Source organism: Cryptomeria japonica, chromosome 5, assembly GCF_030272615.1.
Source record: "Cryptomeria japonica chromosome 5, Sugi_1.0, whole genome shotgun sequence".
In the NCBI taxonomy this organism is placed as follows: Eukaryota; Viridiplantae; Streptophyta; class Pinopsida; order Cupressales; family Cupressaceae; genus Cryptomeria; species Cryptomeria japonica.
In genome coordinates, this window is record NC_081409.1 from 577,962,479 (window position 1) to 577,982,386 (window position 19,908).

Below are 19,908 nucleotides of genomic sequence, written 5' to 3' on the forward strand. Positions count from 1 at the left end.
ATTGTTGGAAGGGCCAGTGTGTCACAAAGGGTAAGAGATCCCTTGCTGAAGCGTGTATAAGGTGCCCATGTAGCTGACACTTTTCAGAGGTTTTAGAAAATTTAATAGCTTCTTTCTCCATGTCTAGCCAAGAGTAGCCAACCCTTATTAGTTTTCATGCTAAATTTAGACCGTTCGAATGGGATCCACAAACACCTTCATGAACCTCAGATAATGCACATTGGGACTCTTCAGTTTCTAGACATCTAAGAAAAGTATTATCTAAACCTCGCCTAAATGGGTCATTAGCAATGATGACGTATCATGACACATTTCAGATTAGGTTCCTTTTTTCATTTCGGGAAAGATTAGTACAGAAAACTTGGTCATGCAGGTAAGAATAAATGTGGCTATAACGAGATGAGTCATGCCCAACAATAGAACATACCATCTAGGACTCGAGAGAATCATAGGCAGGGTAATGTAGCTCTTCCACCAGGAATTCAAAGCAAAAATTAGATTCCTGTAGCTATGGTATAGATGCCAAAGTGGCCATTACATCCGTTGCTCTATTTATTGTTCTGGGGATCTGCTGAAATGATATGGAGGTAAAGTACTTCTTGAGATCATTCACCATTCTCTTATAAGGCATCAATTTCTCATCTCTTGTCTATTATAGATCATTGATTTGGTTGATAATGAGTTGAGAATCTCCATAGATGTGTAATTCAACAATCTTCCACTCGATGGCTAGCTTGATCCCATTTACCAAAGCTTCATATTCTACAATGTTGTTTGTGCAAGGGAAAAGAATCTTATAAGCTTTCAAAATTGAATATTTTTGAGTAGTAATAAAAATTATTCTGGCATGAGAACCATGTTGAGTGAAAGACCCATCAAAGAACATCTTCCATGATTGTTCAGTAAGGTGCATGATTGATTCATCTGAGAATTCTATATGCAAAGGTTGAGTGTCTTCAAGTGGAGCATCAGCAAGTTGGTCTGCAATAACCTGTCCTTTGATGGCTTTATGTTCCACATATTCGATATCAAATTTTGTAAGAACCATGACCCATTTGGCCAGTTTTCTTGTAAGCATTGCTTTACTAAGAAGATATTTGAGTGGATCAATCTTAGCTACTGGCTTAATAGAGTGTGCCAACATATAGTGCTTTAATCTTTGTGATGCAAAGACCAATGCTAAGCATGCTTTCTCTATTATAGTGTAGTTCATTTCATATGACACCAATGTTCTACTGATGTAATAGATAGCTCATTCCTTGTTATTGTCATCATGTTGTGCCAGAAGTGCCCCCAGTGAAGTATCTGTAGCTGATATGTACAGGATTAGTGGCTTACCTTGAATCAGTGGCATTAATATGGGTGGATTAGAAAGATATTCTTTGATTTGTTGTAAATGTCATTCACAATCTTTATCCCAGTTGTATTGAATCCCTTTCCTTAATACCTTTGTGAAGGATTGAGCTTTGTTTGCTAGCTGAGATATAAAACACCTTATTGATTGAAGACGGCCCTGTAAACTTCTCATTTGACTGATGTTCTTGGGCAGAAGCGTTTTCATTATAGCTTGGACATTTTCAGGATCAACCTCAATTCCTTTTTTTGAAATTATGTAACCAAGCAATTTTCCTGATGTTACTCCAAATGCACATTTTTTAGGATTTAATCGAAGCTTGAATCTTTCCATTCTATCTAGTATGAGGCCTATCTCTTGAATATGCAAAGATCTCTTCATAGTCTTTACCAAGGTGTCATCAACATAATCTTCCATGTTTTTATGCATCATATCATGGAAGATAGTGGTTACTGCTCTTTGGTAAGTTGCTCCTATGTTCTTTAGACCAAATAGCATAACATTCTAGCAGAAGGTTCCCCATGCACATGTGAAAGTTGTCTTTTCTTGATCTTCAGGTGCTATCTTGATCTGATTGTAACCAGAGAATCCATCCATTAATGAATACATCTCATATCCAATAGTCATATCTACTATCATGTCAATGTTGGGTACTAGAAAATCATCTTTCGGACATGCTTTGTTGAGATCCCTGAAGTCTCTGCAAACTCTAATAGATTTTTTTGCCTTTGATACATGTATTATATTTGATATCCATTCTATGTAGTCTATAGCTCTAATAAATCCAGCTTTCAACAATTTCTCTAGTTCAGCTTTGACTAGCAATGCTACATGAGGATGCATCTTATAGAGTTTTTGCTTGATTGGTTTAACTCCTGGTGTCATAGAGAGATGATGCATGATGAGATTAGGATCTAGTCCTAGCATATCTGAGTATGTCCATGCAAAGTTGATCTTCTTTTCTAAAAAAAGGTTGCTGAAATCTTTTAACTCTTCCACTGATAGTGATTGAGCTAAATGAATGATGTGTGGTGTCTCTTGGCTCCCAATGTTCATTAGTTGAGTTGGCTCAATCAATATGGAAGATCTCTCCTAGAAGTGACTTGGTAGTATATCAAGTATCTCACCTTCAAGTGCCTTAGAGAGGGTTTCACCTTTAGGTACATCCTTTACTTTCTCTTTTTTAGATTTTGACACTGCCACAATGTGGTTTTTGCCATCAGATCTTTTATTTTTATTTTCTTATTTTTGCGACTAAGATATTTGATATCCGCTTCAGTCATGTTTTCACTTTGTTCACTAGTGGAAGAGTACATGGGTTCAACTACATTGAGATAATAGGCTAATGTATAGTCATTAGCAAAAGTAGTTACATTCAAGGGTTGGTTATAAAGAGTACAATCAATCGGTTTCGGATGTATTAAGGATAAGTTTGGAATAAGCTCAAGAGAGTTCACGGTACTATCATCATGGCTTCGGACCGACCAGTCGAGTTCCATAAGACTACCTTGCATATGTGTCTTGAGATCAGGAAGAGTTACGACATGATTATCAAAATTTATGTTAGTATCTATTGGACCTAACCCAACCGACCTACTTCTAACATCGTCACCTACTTCAGACTGGACTACATACCGTGGTGTGACAATAGATAGTATCTCATCATTCATGACAGAGTATTCATAATGCATTGTTGCATAGTTGTTGTTATAAATAGAGCTCATGTCTGAGTCATCAGAGTCATAGGATGAAATTGCTGACTCATCTTCAAGTGGCTTAGTAAAGGTATATATAGTATCAACACCCACATCTTTGATGCTACAAGTTCTTTTGTGATTCGGTTCATCGATTGCTTGTATTTGACACACTTGTGGACATGACTTTGATGGTCCTGTTAATCCCTATTGTCTCTTCCATTCAGCTTCCTCTGGACTGATGACTTGTTCTGTTTCTATAGCTTCTAGTTCTTCTTTTTTAGTTTCGTACCTAATTTATCCTATCTCATTAGAGGTAGAGTTAGTAGGTGAAGAAATTGCTTGTGTCCTTTCTTCCTCTAGCTATTGTTCATAGTCTTCTTGTCTTTTTAGTCTGATTTCTTCCATTTCTTTTTGCATTTTTAGGCATATCAATTCTTGTGCATCATCTTTGATAACTCTATATTTTTCAGGGGTTTCTATAGTAGATGTATTTGAGAGATGGTCAGGGCCCCTTTCATACTCATTTGAATCAATTTCTGAATCATCTACTTGTTGTTTGCCAGTATATGTGACCGAAATGTTCAGCGGTGCAAACAATTCTCTGATTCTGTATACTTCATCTCTCATATCCTTTGCGACTTCTACTTTTTGTGGTATTATAGTTGATATAAATGGAACTTGATTACCATCAGTTTCCTCCCTCTGGGTGGGCAATTATTTTTGTTCATTGTCACATTCCTCCTAAGTTTGTTGAGTATTAATTTCTTGTGTTGTTAAAGGTAGTACCCTTTTCTTCCACTTACGTTGATGGTGGGATGTGTGCTTCTGATTTGATGACTTTCTTGGATCATATCCTAGTCCAGCTTTATCATTGGCAAACTTAGTTTGTAACTGAATAGGTTCAACAATACTTTTTTTACGTTTTCCAAGAGGACCAGTACCTGAATATCCCATGCATTGAAGCATCTTATATCCTGGACCATATTGTGTCAAAGAAATCTCACAATGTCATATTTCTTTATTTGCATTGTCTTCTTTGAAAAGTGACTTGAGAACATCATCTCCTTCTATTTCACCTGCAAGAGAAGTAGAGGATTGTATAAAGGTGCCATCATAAATGACTTTTGAAGTTGAAATTTGTGGCTTCATAACCTCTGATGGTTTCCCCGACTATCTTAGTGATGGAGGAAGAGACATTAGTGAGAGTATAGGCTCTATCTTGTATCCATCCATGCTAGTGTTTGTGATTTTCAATTTCTTTTGTAAATATTTCAGCAAAGATTCTGAACTTTCAACTATGGAGGCTGCTCTATTATGAGGAACAAAGGCATCAACACTCTGTGTTAATGCATTGTAGGTATAACTTGTATCAGCAGGGATACTGACTTCAACTCCATTATAAGGAATCTTCAGGCATTGATGATACGTAGATGGTACTGCATTTATTTCATGAATCCATGGCCTGCCTAGTAAGATGTTGTATGAAAGATGAAGATCTAGGACTTGAAAAATGCCATCTCTTTCTACAGGTCCTACCCTGACCAGTAATCATACTAGACCCTTAGAGGTTCTTTCTTCTTCATCATAAGCCTTGATTGTTATTTTCTTTGTTGGATCAATAACATTTGCATAAAATCCTAGCTGTGTCAATAGATTGTATGTATAGATATTCAACCCAGTGCTTGCATCTATCAAAACACATTTAACTCGGTGTTTATGGATCATGGATTCAATGTGTAATGGCTAGTTATGTGGGTGACTCAGTGAGTTATCATCTTCTTCAGAGAAAGTGAGATAATGAGGTGAAGTCAGGTGACCCACCATAGATTGAAACTGATCTACGTCTAAATCTTTAGGGACACTGGTGGTAAGTAAAGCCTTGTCTAGGACCTCTCTATGAGTAGAAGAAATCTTAAGCAGTTCCAAAATGGAGATTTGAGCATTGGTTCTCTTCAATTGTTCGACAATACTATAACCAAGAGAAGATAATGAAGCCAATTGTTTTGATTTAGCCATGATTGTGCATGTTTGTCTATTTGGTAGGTTTGATTGAAAGTTGAGGAACTGGCTCCTAGGAGAGTGATCTTCCTTTGAGCGTGAGTCATGGCATTAGTAGCTTGTGCTTGATTTTGGTGGTCTGGGACTATGATCACATTGCAATATTCAGCTTGAGTAGATTCAATCATGTTGACCACATTATCGTTGTTAGTGTAAGTATAATTGACTCTAGCTCCTCCCTTGGATTTTGAGGAATCTCCTTGTTCATAAGTGGGTAAGGGATCTTTAAAGGCCTTATGATCAACATTAGTTGAATGATTTCCAACAATGATCTTGCCTACGTCAATGAGATTTTGGATTTCATGCAGTGTTTTATGTTATGTTCCTTGTTCTGATGGTAGTCATAGTATTCGTTTTCTCTCCACCATTTGGGTCTAATTTCTAGATCATATGGTCTAGAATTGTCTGGTAATGTTATCAGATTATTTGCCAATAAAGTCTTAAAAGCTGATTCATATGATTCATCTAGAGGAGTAAAATCATGCTTAGGCTTTGAAAGCCAAGGTTTTTCTTTAAACCATTCTCTTGTTTTCTTTGGGGGATTCTTTGTTGTAGTTTCAGCTACCTTGAGTGCTTGCGTGCCACTGGCCAAGTTAAATATTGTGGATTTTGTTTTTGCTTGGACAGTATCTACCACTCCATCATTAATGATGTTCTTGTTGCTATCTTTGCCATATTTCCAGTATTTATTCTTTTCTTTAGAGCTAGAACCTTGCGATGTTTCTTTCCAAAGTGATATATCTCCCTTTTTGATAAGCATGTCTTCCATTCTGAGGGCGTTATCTACCATTTTGTTGAATGAAGGGTGTACTTGCATCTAGACACTGTATTTCAATTCAGGGACTAAGTTGTTGATGAAGATATCCATTTTCTCAAGATCTGGGATAGTCTGTGAATATATAAAGAACATCGTTCTCCATCGTTGGAGGAAAGTGAGAAAGGGTTCTCCTATCTTTTATCTAGTATTGCAAAGCTCTATCATAGTGACTGGGTGATGAATGTCATATGAGTATTGTTGTAAAACTAGTTGGATTAGTTCTTCAAACGTTTGTATTCCTTTGGGTAGGCTTACGAACCATTCCATTGTTTGACCCCCTAAACTCCTTGGGAAAAGGCGCATGAGGTACATTTGATCATGCATGAACTCCATACAAGCAGCACAAAACTCTCTGACATGATCTTGAGGATCTAAGGTACCATCATATTTGTCAAATTTGTAATCTCAACTCGTGAAGGAAATGGAAACATGTAAAGGTTTTTGTCAAATGGGAATGGGCATATTGTGTCCAGAGAATATTGTTTTGGCATTTTATCTTTGTTTTCTATTCTTGTGACTGTAGTTTGTAATGCTTGCATTTCTTTGCTCATTTTTCCCCATGGTGTCTCTTCCTCTTTAGCGATGAGGGCCTCCACATTATAACCTGTAGGGAGTTTGGTGCCTTGCTTTGCTAATTCTAGGAAATAGTCTTCTTTTTCCCTAGCCATGATGACCTTCATCATTTTTTGAAATTGTTTGTCATTCTGACATCTATGTACTTCAGCTTCATGAGGTTCATGAAGCTCAGATTCAGTGGATGAGGAATCACTGTCAGTGGCATGGTTGCTAAAGTCATCGTGAGTGTCTCATTTATTATCTTCTCTTTCTTGTCTTTCCCCAAACATGGTGGGAGATAGGGGCTGACCAAAGATTGGTATGTTGTAAACTGGTATCTGTGACGAGGATGGTTTATTGTAAAAGGGGTCTTCCACAAAGAATGGATTGTCTTTTGACACAAAGGGCATTTCTTTTTCTTTGTCCTTTTTGCTGTGAGAATTTCTAGTTTGAACAGGCATTTTGTAACCGACAGGACTGAGAGCGAGATGTGTTGTAGAAGTCAAGATCAGATTGTAGCTAGTAGTTCATTTAACATAGTGATTGAGAGAAGTAACTTAAGATCTGGTCTGGTTTCAGGAATGATCTATCCTATGTAAGATGTTATACAAGTTAACTTAGGTTTGATAAGATATTGTTTGAACAATCTTAAAGATGATCGACAAAATCATGCAACGCAATGACAGAGGTACACTATCAAGGTTGTTTATGCTCAGGAGGATGATAACCAGTTTTGAGGCTCACTGTAGATTGTTTTGGATAGGTTTGACTATTCTGGACTAGCAAAATTCGAGACCCGTACGATAGAATTTTTGAAACCGTACGACAGTATAACAGGTTTAGGACGACGATAGTTCTATTTTGTATGAGTTGCTGCCTAGTATTGTATGACAAATGGGCAGGTCTCAGACAACAAATAATTATGTTTAGTTATGTCTCGTACGACACATGATTTAGCTTTGAATGACAGACTGCTAGGTTTCATACGACATAGGATTGACCTTAGGACAACAATTTAGTAGACTCGTATGACACAGGATATGGTGTAGGATGACAATTTACTAGACTTGTATGACTGTTCACAGAGTAGAGACTAAAATTTTTGAGTTTTCCAATGACTGGGTATGACAACTAAGTATAACCAATTCTAAGATGGAGTGATTGTTGACTAGGATAGACTAGTTTTGACATGGGCAGAGTTTATCACTGAGTTGTTTGATCTTGTTTTCTTTAGTTTCAGTATTCTAGTTTTAATTTGAGGGATGAAAACACAAAAAACACGCAAGATATATAATAATTCAATCACAGCACGCTAACCCTATGGAAGTTGGCTTAGAGAAGAAAACCTTTGCTTGCTGACTTAGGTACACACCCAATAGCTAATCAGAATATGGCTGTGAGTCTCATGCAATGGATTCTCAATGCCGTATTAGCCAACTCCAAATGCTAATGGGGGCACGATATGGCAAGTGTCTTGGGAGAGTTACTATCTCTCTTGCACAAAGATTATCAACCTTTTAGAGGTGAATCAGGTAGCTTCTATCTTATAGTTCTTAGTCAGGAATTTCGTTTGAAATTACCCCATGAAGTCATGCAAGCATGATTGAGGCCTATAGCCCGACAAGGTACCGAAACAAGTTGTAGTCACGTAAATGTGTTTGAGACCATGAGGCCCTACAAAATGCTCGATATGAGAGATCTCAAAGATAAAACTCAAATAATCCCATCCTTTGAGACTTTAATCACTAGAGGCCTATTTATTATAGAGAGTTGGAATGCTCAAGTCCAGCTATACTCACTTGGGTCATTCTCATAGGGTGATTACTTTTTCCCACTATGATAGGCCCACTAAAGCTACACAAATCTCAAAAGTTAGAAAAAAGCTTCAAGAGTCTAGATTTCTGTTTGTCTATAAAAGACAAGAGCATACTCTCCTACCTCTCAGAATTTTCTGAAAACACGAAAGACAAATTTGTTCTTTAACCAGATAGCAATTTAAGTCCCTAAGAAAATATTAAATGAATACACAATGTTTAGTCAATTCTCCTTAGGCAACCTACAAAAACAACGCATCAGTAGTCATATTGTTTTCATTCTTCGATAAGCATGTGTTTGATCGATAAAATTCTTTGACAAGCATCCTATAAGAAATTGATTAAGTTATGAAAATCTCAGGCAAACAGAAGACAATTCAGGGTCAACGTTAGCATAATCAAAATTTAATTCAAGAAAAACTTTGAAAAGTAATCTATTTTTTTTTAATCTATCAGAAAATAGAATCGTACGACAATCCTCATAATATGGAATGACAGAACACTTTTATCATACGGGTTAGAAATCAATATAGAATGATAGAAGATAGCATAAGAAGTATGTCATACGAGTCATAAATCAATACAGAACGACAGGATATAACATAATCATTTTGTCATACGAGTCCATATTCTGATTCGCATGACAATTTACAGGATATAATCTTGTTTTGTATGATAAATTGTAGGTGTCAATATAATGTCGTACGATGCAGTGAAACTGCTCGTATGATATCTCGCAGAAACTGTATGGACAAAACCTGCAGGATAAAAAAAAATGGATTTTGAGGCCGAAAAAAGTAATTTTCTGCCCCACGGTGGGCACCAAAAATATGTGTGTGAAAAGTGGACCTATATCTATATCTGCAATACATAACACTTCAATCAAGTCATTACATGCATGGTTAGATAGATATAAGCATGAATATGAAAACCATAACAAATCAACCCATTGCCTTCTAAAAGATGCGAGTATAAGATTGCTCTCAGATTTGTATAAGCAATCTAATGACTAAACAACACCAAGATGAAGGATTTTATCTATATGAACATGATGAATGCTAGATGGATGCAATATTAAGCTAAATGATGTTAATCAATGTGAAATATTTAATATGCAATATATCAATGAGTCCAGAGCAAAAACAACATAATAATGATATATTCTTTAGCCTCCTTGAATGAGAGATGAGAGCCTGAATTTATAGAAAATTTGGAAAGAAACCAACAGCTGAGATCAAATGATGATGAGCGATCAAGATTTTCCAAGAGGAAGCACAATCCAGGTGAATTGATGTGATTGGATGTTTTTCTTAGTTTTAAAGGAAATTGAACTAAAATTAAGATTAAATAAAAAAAAAAGGTGATATATTCTCTATTTCATTCAATTTTAATATTTAATTGTTTTAATTGCTTTCTTTGAGATTATTCATCAATTTTTAATTTGTTTTTCAAGATTATCTCCAATTGATTTCTTTTGTCAAATTTTTAATTCTTTCTTGGTCAATTAATTCCTTTTTTGATTTATTTCCTTTTTTGAAGATTTGTGGCAAATTGATTTATTTAATTAAATTAATTCCTCTTTTTGATGATTTAATGACAAATTGATCTATTTAATTAAATATGCAAAGATATTCAATTAAAATAAATAAGATAATTGTTTAAAATGATTTTCTTGGAATGATCAAATAATTAAATAAATATTTAATTAATATTGGTTGATTAATTCGCCATGTGACATTTGATGTTTTAGAATTAATTGTGTGTTCAAGATTGATTAATTGCCTTTGGTTAGGACCTTGGTGACGTTGTCAAGACTAGGGTTTCATGGTTTAGATGAACATTTTTAGGGTATTACATCTATCACCTTGTAATCTTTTTGTTCTAGCTGGACCACATAAAAAAGTATGAATTAAGTCAAGGGCATTATTTGATTTTTCTGGAATACTTTTAAAAGATGCTCAAACTTGTTTTCTAAATTGACATTCCTTACATACCAAATTGTGAGGTTTGACAATCTTAGGTAAATCTCTAACTCCCTTGGTAGTACTGATTTTTACCATGCAATCAAAATTTACATGATAGAGTCTCTTTTGCCATAACCAACTTTCATCAATGTGTGCAATCAAGCATGTCTTTTCAATGTTATTCGAATGAAAGATGTTACCTCTAGTTTGATTACCAGTTGTAATTTCCAAACCAGTTTTGTTCATAATTTTGCATTTACCATTCTTGAATTGTAACTGAAATCCTTTTTCAACTAATTGACCAACACTCAAAATATTATGCTTTAAACCTTCTATAATGTAAACATTGTCAGTATTATGCTTTACATCAAGAGATATTGTACCTTTTCCTTTGATTAAATGAGCTTTGTCATCTCCAAATCTTACCAGACCTCCATTATATTCATGAAAGTTCAAGAATTTACCTTTATCACCAATCATGCGATGTGAACATCCTGATCCATTCATCCTTAACTTTAACTTTAGCTGCCAGGGTCTACTCTACCGGTTGAACAATAGGTGTCAGTTGATCTTCTGTTATAGCAAAAAAAACCCATCCATTGTCTGTCGAATCTTCATTAGAATCATCAGTGACTCCATCAGTGAGATAACAAGATTTATCTTTATTCTTCTTAAATCTACATCTCTAATATTCAGGGTTAGGCTTGTATGTTCTTCTAGCTTCTTCTCTTAGTCTAGCATGTCTATCAGGGCATCTTGAAGCCATATGACCAATCTTATTGTAGTTAAAGCATTTAAAGGGTGCTTTACCTTCATACTTACGTCCAACTAGACCTTTAGGCATTTTCCTTACAAATAGTGCTTCAAGTTCTTCGAGTTCTTCATTTTCTCTCCTCCTTTCCTCAAGTTCTCTTGCGTAAAAGGCTTTCCAATTAGACTTGTCAAATGATGGTGCAGATGATGTTGATGCCTTAAAAACTAAATCTGTCTTTATAGTAGCAATAGGACCAATTTCCTCAATTTCAAAAGCTGAAAGTTTTCCAATCAATGTATCCCTAGTTACTGATATATTAGGCATTATTCTCAACTCATTTATAGCAGCAACTTTCATTTTATATGCCGATGGCAATCCTCTGAAAACTTTTAAAATAGTTTCATCTTCACTTAAGGTTCCTCCACAACATTTAATACCCAAAACAATTTCATTTACTCTTTCCATAAAAGCAGAAATCCTTTCATCTTCTTCCATTTTTAGATTTTCATACCTGACCCGGAAGATTTCAAGTTTTGCAATTTTGACTATGTAATCTCCTTCATTCAATGTTTCCAAGTGATCCCAAATAGCTTTGGTAGTAGACCTATCTAATAATCCCATGATTTGTTGATCTGTTAATGTGCTCAAAAGTTCTTCTCTTGCTTTGCAATCATTTTCTTCATCTTTAGCCGAGTTTGGTTGATTAGGCTGACTCGTTGGAGGAGTTGTATAGCCATTCTTTGTAACATCCCAGATGTCCTTTCCAATGCAATTTAGATGTGTCTCCATTCTAATCTTCCATATTTCATAGTCAATTCCATCAAGTTTAGGACTATCCTTCCTAAAATAGTTAGTAGACATTTGGATCTCCTCAAGCTGTTAAACTTCTACAAAAAGAGGAATCAACTCTAATACCAATTGTTAGGTCCCGGAGACAACTGACAGGGGGGGTGAATCAGTTGTCAAATAAATTTAACCAGAAACAACTTAACCAATTTTAATGCTTAATACCGGTAAACCAGACTTTTATGTCGGTAGATAGTTTTATCAGTTAATTGTAGTAACAGTAAAGATTAATGCATGAAATAGAAAGATAATAATATCCACAACATATAACACCAATATTTGTACATGGAAACCCTGTAAGGGGAAAAACCATGATGAGAAACCTTACCCACAATCAGATGATACTATTGCAGATAGTATGTGTATACAAATGGGTTCTACACATGCATATGTTGGTATTTTGGTACTATTTTATCATTGATGTCAACACCTACTAAAACTCTAGCACTTTGGAGAATCAACAACATTCACTGGCAAGCAAGTGACTCATGCATAGTCATAGATATATGTTACACCGACAAGATATAATGATCATCGACACTTTGAATGATATGAAAAACACTTGGTAATGTCAAAGACATCGTTTGGACATCTTGTCCTGGAGTTTTGTTTATTGGTATATTCATATTTGCATATTTGTTGTTATCGACAAATAGGTCCAGGGTTACATCGACAGGTTTATCTTTTCTAGATCAGCATGGCATGCTATGGAGATGATTAATTATTGTTGTAAATGCATTAAGCCAACATGTTCAATTGGTTATTGCATCGGATATTGTATTATTTTTAAAATGTTTTTATTGTAATATCTTGTAGAGCCAACCTACTAAAATTGGTCTTAGGTTATGGTATAAATGTAAGATCTTATTTGTAAGATTAGATGTGGAATGCAAAAAAGGATTGTGTGAAAGTATATGCGAGAATAAGTAGACCTATACACGCAGACATCATTTGAAGATTGAAGAAGGGTTTTTGTGAAGACAATCAGAACTACACTAGTACTGAATCTGTAGATATATAAAAATGACCCTATTCCTAAATGAATATTTTATGTTCATTTCTCTATATGATTAAATCCAATTTAATTAAATTATCCACGTTCTTCTATTTTATTAAGTAAATTACTCAATTTATTAAATAAAATTCACTATACCCATTTAATGAATAAATCATTTTATTCAATTAAATCCCCCTATCCACTTTTAATTAAATTCAAATTTAATTAAATAGTTATCCTAAATTGAATAAATCTAATTTATTTAATTTCCCCAAATTGTAACCAAATTGAATTAAATCATTTAAATCAATTAAATCCTATTATCCCTCCATCCACTTGCAAAGTCCTAAACCCCTTTCTAACCCCTTCTAGAATCTTCTAAGTACTTCTAATTGACCTAACCCCTCCTCTAAACTTTGTCACATCCCTAAGCAAAGGGAAGTCACTTCTCAAAGCCTCAAAGTCTTTGATAACCATTAAAGGCTTTCAACCTTCAACCACTAAATGTCTCAAAGTCTTTGATAACCTTTGAAAGCTTCCAACCTTCAACCACTTAATCCACAAAGTCTCCAATAACCGTTAATGGTTAACTCAAACCCTCCTATATGGTTAAAACATTTGTTTTGACTCAACCTCTATCCAACCCAAGGGTCTCATCAAGCCTTTAATGCTTTGACCATGATTATCTCTTAATCATTTGCACAAAGGTTTATCCTTGGATTAACTCTTAATCCAGTGGGTAATCCTAACTTAGACTTGACCCTTAGCCTCTAGATAACCATGAGGTCTTCTCAGGCCTTTAATGCCTCCAACCTCTTCTCTCAACCCAACCCTATGTTGACACTTGTCACCATTTCATTGGTGCCAATTGTGCACATGGATCCCCAACTTTCAAACTCAGCCCTTGATTAAACCATTCAATCTTGACCATCCATTGCCCTATTTGTGCTATAAATAGAGCTCTCATTCCTCCATTCCTAACAATCATCTTTCAAATTTGAAGAATTACACTTATGCTCAAATTCTTTCAAGCTTTCATATCATTTTTATGCTTATCATTTAGCCTCTTTTAGATCAGGAATTAGACTAAATATGCATGTTTAGAGTAATTTCTTTATCATTTAGCTCAATCATAGACTAAATATAGTATGCTAGGATAGTATTCATACTAATCTTGTCATCTTATCATTTAGTTTATTGCATTTCTAAGATCATATATAGCTTAACATCCATTTCATATTAAAATCTATCAAAGCATCCCTTGTTCTTACATTTGCCATCCCTAAACCATTTTGCTCAGTGATCTGAGAGCAAAAACATTGGTTTGAGGGACATTGTGAGATAGAGAACCATGGGACCCTCCTTGGGAAGCTGAGTAACACTATATTACTCCATAGCTTGCATCAAGAAGTCCTGTGTGTGTGTGTGGACTAGTATTTAACTAAATTTTCACATATTAAGTTTTATCCCACCACTTTAACTGCATACATTTCTGACACCCACCGTGGGGGCCGACCCCAAATAACAAATCGGTTTTTCAAATTAATCACTTTTGCAAGTCCGTCGGAAACAGGAATCAACGGGTGGGAAACATTCCCTAGCGCATCTGATCAACAGTCTAGCGCATCCAGCTCCCTGTTTAGCACGTGCAGTCTACAAACTAGCACGTGGAAACATTTTTGCAGCGCATGACTCCCTCTAATATTTTCCTATAGGTCTCGATGTGGGTGAAACATAGAGTAGCACATTCAATAACCAAAATATCACATACGGTCCCCATTTCAGCGCTTATAGTCCATAATACAGCACGTGCAAATCAAACATTAGCGCATCTAATTTTAAATTTTCCTGCAAGGCACAACGCAAGAAAGGGGCAAAGACAAAACAGCGCTTCCAATACACAGGGTAGCGCATTCAGAAAATAGAGTAGTGCTTTGATCATTAATTTTAGTGTATCTAACATATATTGTAGCGCGTAAAGTCTGTTCTGTAGTGCATCACAGACAAAGAAAAAACAAGAAAAAAATAAAATAAAAATTTATTGTAACCAAACTAAAATTTTAGACTTGCAGAAGTCCACCAAAATTTGGATTTTCTAACTTGTGGATCGTAATTTTGTAGGGCTCTAACAATTCTCTTGCAAGTGGAGCAAACTCTTTTTCTTTTCAAAAGCGATTTCTTTTGCTGACCAAACCGTCACATTTACTTTGTTGACCAAATTCATTTTCATAGATTAGAAAATCATTGATTTGCCCGGATAAAATAAACACCATGTTTTGTGGAGCAACATCTCCACATAGATTTTAGCAAATCACTGAATTAAAAGGATAAAATAAACCAACTTGATTGCTTTGTCTTGAAAGTGGTAGGAATATGCTCTCCCCTTAATTGGGTGATCAAAAATCCAGACCACTCTTACTACTTTCTTTAAATTCAAACATTTACATCCTTTAGCAGGCCTGCCTTCCCGAGGAGTTGCAATCAACTCTTAATGCCATTTATGGCCGGTGTGAAGGGAACGACCTAAGTGGGGAATGACTTTGATGCCAAGAATTCCAACTCACTATAATCAAATGTGGAAAGTGGCGAAGGTCCTTTTCAACGGTTGCGCGTAGTGATTAGCCTTCCCCCAGTATCCTTGAGATACGTAAAGCCTTTGTTCTAAAGGTTGGGAAGCCTCCTGAGGGAGTTTATCACTGATGGCCGAATGGGAAGCCTGATTAAGAACCATAGAATTAGAAACTTTGAGCTGAGTCAGTAACCAGACATTCATAACATCATAGTGCAAGGGTGGGGAAGAATCTGCCCCCAAGATTACTCACCATATATCTCCCAAGATAACTACTCAACTATGAAGCAATTCACTTTGGGTTAATTTCTGGAAAAAGGCAAAAAAATGGGCGCCCTCTAGGGGGTGACATAGCTGTTTGAGCTGACGGAGTATCGAGACTAGTGGGCTATGATGTTATTTATGACCCTTGACTAAAGAGTCTTTCTGAAGTGTCTTACTTGTATCCAAACCTGTTAAAACATTGGAGATTTGAACACATCCTCACAGAACATACACTTTTGTTAGATTAGGCAAAATGGTTGTACTTTTTGTACCATTCTTGCATTTATTATTTTAGGAAATCATCCATCACACTTGAAAATTTCACAACGAAATTCAAAATCCACAAGAAATTAGACAAAAGGAAAAATCAGGGTAGATTAGTGCATCAGAGCAATATCTTAGCGCGTGGAATAACTCTGTTAGCGCATCCAAACCTCAAATTAGCACGTGGAGTTAAAATAGTAGCATTTCAATCCTAAGGCAAAATAGTGTAACATCCTTTAGCGCATCCGATAAACAGTCTAGCGCGTCGGAGCAACATCTTAGCACATAGAAACAAAACATTAGCGCAAAGAACAAAACAGTTAGCGCGTAACAGGCCCAGTATAGCGCGTAGCTTTTCCAAAAATTCAACAACAAATTTTCAACAATCCTAACTTTAGCACGTGGAAGAAACAGCTTAGTGCGTAGGAACCACATTTTAGCACATATACTCCAAAAGTTAGTGCGTAACAGGCCCAGTATAGCGTGTAGATTTTACACTAGTTAAACAAAAAATTTCAGAAAGTCCAAACTTTAGCACGTGTCTAGGGGCAGCTTAGCGCATGTGCTTATTCTTTTAGCGCATCGAGTAAATTAAGCAGTGCATGTAAACTCAGTTCTAGCACATGATCGGAGGCCAAAAAATAGAGAGCCAAAACTGGAAATTTTTTGAAATTTCACAAACATTTTTAGAAGAATTTTTTATCAAAAATCATTTTTCATCAAACAGAGTGACAAAAACAAACCATTAAAACTTTTCTCAAGCTAAATTTGTGTCAAACAAAGTTATCAAAATCCTAAATGAATCACGCAATAGAGGATGTCTCTCCTATCATAATCTGAAAAATTTCATCATCAGTATCAACAAAATCCTTTACCATCTTACGGATTTTTATCTCAAAAACACTTGTTTAAAATTTTCAAATTGTCAAATCCAGTTTCTAGATCGGGAAGCTTTTATCCATATCATTTGACATGCTTTTTCATGAAGGGACATCTAAACCTTCACTCTGATAAAGTAAGATTTGAAATTTTCAAAAACAAGAATCAACTGAATCCAAACAAATCAAAGGAAACCATTGATCACTCATGCATGACTAATCCCCTTATTCTGAGAAGAAAGAACCTCTATCATAACATCACGTTGAAGAAACAACAACCTAGTTTTTCCAAATTCATCAAGAGAAATAATTTTTTATACATCAATCGTCAACTCTTCAAATCTCATTGGGTATTCCTTCATCACGTCAAAAAGTATATCCAAAACAAATCTAGTGAATTTGACAAAGAACCCTTGAAGACAAGAGCATACTATCAAAAGTCTGCTTTTAACCAAACCATAAACCGCGGCGGAAAGATCAATCCAGCATTCTTACCCGACGAGTGCATCACATATAACACATCTCGACCAAAACCATCAACACCCGAGCAACACATCGAAGAGGATTTTGTTCCTTTCATCACTGAAAGTTTCTACTAAAATGCCTGTCACTCGCTCTTAATGAGACAAACAAAGTGAGACACATGCAGAATCAAGTATGAATCGCAGATTATCAAATCCTTTTGAAGTTCCACCCGTAGAAGAAACTAAAATTACTGAAGCACTTCTTCGGGAATGTCAAGAAAACCCTTCATTCCAAAAACTTGTTGAAAAACTCATGGAAAATGACAAAGAAAAATATCTACTCATGCTTACAAGTAAAGGCATTAAACTTCCTGAAGATTTCGACGCAAACGTTTTTCAAACTGAGTCTCAACAATATACCTATCAAGAACAATAAAGAGAAGAAGAAACTCACATACCTGAACAACACATTCCAGAACAACGCATACCAGAAATGCGTATACTTGAGCTAGAAACTCCAGAACAACACATACCGTTTACCACACCTTTTCAATTACGAACAAATACGAGGGAAGAATTCTTCCCTCGGCAATATAATGTGCCTTTGATTGCTCTTACTCAACAAATGCAAATGTTGCAAAGACAAATACAATATATGCAACAAGGGACAATGGTACGGTACTCTTTAAACGAAATTTGTCCTTATCCATTTGATAGAAGATTGAACATGGTGCCTTTTCCTCCAAACTCGAACGTTCCCAAATTTGATAAATACGATGGGAAAGGTGATCCCCGGGATCATGTTCGATAATTTTGCACACTGAGCCTCGAAGTTGCTCATGATGACACCTATTTGATGAGGTTATTCCCCAAAAGATTGGGAGGACAAACCATGGAATGGTTATCCAAAATTTCACCACCTGTCAGATCATTTGATGAATTGGTTAACAAATTCATCACCCACTATTCCTACAACATCCAACATGCCATAACCATGCTAGATGTTTGCAACACCAAACAAAAGAACAATGAAACATTCATGGTGTTCCTTCAATGCTGGTGCCGCATGGTATCCAGATATCCTTGAGATATTCCTGAAAAGGAGAAAATGGAAATCTTCATCGATAACTTGAATGACGAAATGAGTTACAAACCAAAACTTCAATGCATACCATCTTTCGCTAAATTGATTAAAAATGGCATTCAAGTAGAGGAAGCCTGTGTCAAAAAGGGAACACTCAAATTCTACAAGGAAGGAACAAACTCCTCAAATTACAATAATCAGAACAACACCAACCTTGACAAATCTCGATTTTGGACTCGAAACAAAAATGAAGGCAACAATGAATCATATGATCCTAAATCTAAGCAACCAGTGCTTGCATTATCCAGAAATCCTCAAAATCCAAAAAATCCTAAAAATGCTACTCCTAGCACTAACACATATGCACCCAACACTGATCAAGGACAACTCAACACAAACAACACCAATGATACTCAAAGCAAAAACATGAGTCCAGGACCTAACAACAATTCACGCAACAACACGAACAATTTCCAAAAGCGTATCTTCACACCACTGGGACAATCATTAGAATCTGCATTTAGAGAACTTTTGGCAAACAAGATTCTTTCTTTGCCTCCAATCAACAACTATGAACCTCCAATCAAAGCACCTTGGTGGAATGATTCCTGCTATTGTGATTTCCATCGCAACAAGGGTCACAGAACAAACAAATGTATGAGATTGAAACATATAATATAGGACATGATTGATCAAGGTGACTTAACGGTGGATGGACTCAGAACAAATGGTGATCACGAAGCCTTCAAAAATCCTCTCCCAAATTACAACAATGATGGAGCATCAACTTCCAATGATACACACGGAGCTCGTATTAATCACATCTACAATAACACTATCAACCACATATCAGCTAAAGATCATCAAGTTAATGTCATCACCATTCGAGATCGGCCTGATCATGAATTTGTCAATGTAACAACCCGAACTCAGAAATATGTCTTAAAGGGACATACGGCACCTACAACTACCACATCAAAAATCCAATACGACTTGGTTAGCCAACTCCGTAAGACTCCAACTCAAATATCTATCCTGGATTTGTTGAAACTATCACCAAAGCATAAAGACATATTGGAGCAAGCATTATTGGAAACAAATGTACCTCAAAATCTGGATACAGACAGATTTCAAGCCATGGTCGCTCATATGATAGGACCTCATAACCTCACCTTCTTAGAGAATGACAATACTTCCTTGAGTCATCCACATAATACTCCTCTCCATATTGAAGTCATTGTTTGCAAGCACTGAGTGAAAAGAGTCTTGATAGATGGAGGAACCAGACTTAATATATGTACTTTAAAGCTTATTCGTGCATTAGGCTTCTCAGGAAAGGTCCTCTAAAGGAATAGTGATATTACCTATTCAAGTAGGACTAGTACAAAAGGATACTATATGTCAGGCCTTAGATATTGATCTCACCTACAATATCTTATTAGGACGACCCTGGATACATGAAATGAAAGCAGTACCTTCTACATATCACCAATGTGTCAAGTTCCCTTATGATGGACAAGAAATCTCCA